This window comes from Micrasema longulum, unplaced genomic scaffold (genome assembly GCF_059751315.1).
Source record: "Micrasema longulum isolate JH-2025_06_02 unplaced genomic scaffold, ASM5975131v1 h1tg002010l, whole genome shotgun sequence".
Classification (NCBI taxonomy): Eukaryota; Metazoa; Arthropoda; class Insecta; order Trichoptera; family Brachycentridae; genus Micrasema; species Micrasema longulum.
The window spans coordinates 116,929-119,364 of NW_028279179.1; positions in this window are offsets into that span (position 1 = coordinate 116,929).

A 2,436-nucleotide genomic window follows, 5' to 3' on the forward strand; every position below is an offset into this window, starting at 1 on the left:
ATATATACATATACACCGCAAGACAAAAAAAATTACGAGTTTACCTGCTACCGCGCCCCTTGACTTTACTGAACCCTTTTTCTAAGAAATCCTTTATCGATACCTCTTTCTTTTGTTTAATAAATTAAGGACACTATGTGTCACCTTTCTACAATATTTACATTTTAAAATGTCTCAACTGTCTTGTTTTACCCGCGTTTGAGTGAACATAACACAACAATCATGGAAAGTGCAAAGCAAATGTCGATTGCGATAAAATCCAAAATAATCACATTGTCGCAAGAAAACATATCTAATTGTGAAATATCTCGTCGAGTTGGGTATTCAGAAGGTGCAGTGAGGTTTTTATTAAAAAAAATCCAAGAAACTGGATCCATAGAACGGAAAAAAGGAAGCGGACGGGAGCGCGTGACATCTGCCCGAGATGATCGCTTAATAAAAAAAATTGTTATGCGCGATCGATTTTTAACGGCACCTGAAATACACGCAGAGGTGCAGTCTACCAGCACATCAACATTTTCAGTAAAAACAGTGTCCAGGCGGCTGTTGGAGCATGGTTTCCAAGCACGGAGTCCCGCAAAGAAACCATTACTCACGGACAAAATGAAGAAGGCTAGACTGGATTGGGCGAAAGAGCACCAGAATTGGACCTTGAAGGATTGGCAAAATGTTGTTTTCTCTGATGAATCAAAATTCAACCTTTTTGGTCCAGACGGCAGAAAGATAGTTCGACGAAAACGTGGGGAAAGATATCATCCGTCGTGCGTCACTCGAACCGTTAAACATTCACCCTACGTGATGATTTGGGGGTGCATGACAGCATACGGTTTAGGACCTCTAAATTTTGTACAGGGTACGACGAATGCCATTCAGTACAAAAAAGTGTTAAAAAAACATATTATTCCAACAATCGAGGACATTACGCAGTATACCGCGGACCCAATTTTTCAGGACGATTCTGCGCCGTGCCATAGAGCCCGCACTGTGAGTACAAATATATATATTTTTAAATGCATTTTGTGACCACATGATAAATAATTTATTGTTTTTTTATAGATCAATGAATTCAAGGAGAAAATTGGCTTAAAATCGTTGACGTGGCCCGGGAATAGCCCTGATTTGAACCCGATAGAAAATTTATGGGCGATTATGAAAAAAAAAGTCGGGAAAAAAAAATCAAAAAACATTGAGGAATTAAAAAAAAACTTAATTCAAGTTTGGAAAGAAGAAATAACATCAGAAATTTTAGATTCGCTTTACGCTTCTCTAAATAATAGAATTTTACATGTTATAAAAAATAAAGGTGAATTCACTAAGTACTAAATATTTTTAAATGTTATAAATATGTTTAAATGTAAAATACTTTAATTTAAAATAAAGCGATAAGAACCTACTTCTTAAATATGAATTAAAAAATAACATGTCTTTTATTATTCCATCACAAACACTCGACCATAAATGAACCGTTATGGGTCTCTAAGGTTCGGGTAATCTGATACCTGATATATAATGGCAATTTCTAAGTACAATTCATGAGTAAGATTTTTTATTTTAACCTTGAAATAACGAGTAGTCATCACATATGTCAAACAATATAAAAAAAACTAATTAAATATCAAGAATAATTCATTATATGTCAATTTTAGTTTTTTTTGAGAACTCGTAAATTTATTTGTCTTGCGGTGTATAATAGTAAGAGAAAAAAAAATGTTTATTTATTGAAAATGTTTTATAAATAGATACATTCAAAAAATATAAATAGTGCCCATTTATTTATTTATTTTATTTTACATAATATTTATCTTTTCTATGTGCCTTACTGCCGAGGCATTCATTTTCATCGTTTGTGTTATAATATAGTTGTATGTATGTATACATGTCGGGCTATAGGTGTAATGGTCAGCGCGTTAGCCTACCATGCAAGAGGTCTCGGGTTCGATTCCCGATATGGTTGATATGAATTATTTATTTAAAAGTGTGTTTTCACACGTGAATATTTCATATTACCTAGACTAATACCTGAGGCGTACGACTAAACATCTTTTCTTCATGTAACAAAATTTATCAAGATTCGCTGCTATTGGTGTACCAATGCAGTGCCCTATCCACCATTAGGTGCGGAAAGGGAATGATGATGATGATGCACAAATTATATTGGAAAAAATATGTACACACACTTATTGATAAACAATAACAATAGCACATTTGGTTAAAATTTGATGTATATTTTTTTTAAAATCAACATCCTGTAGATTTTAAATGCGTTTGTGTGAGTTTTGCGAACGCGTCAGAACCACCAGTAATTGTATGTGTGTGACGTTTGTGTTTATTTGTATGTATGTGAATGTGTGTATGTGTGAATGAATGAGGTTGAGGGTGCATGTGCGGTGTCAATAAATGAGAGAGAGGGTGCGTGTGTGGGTGCGTAAGTATATA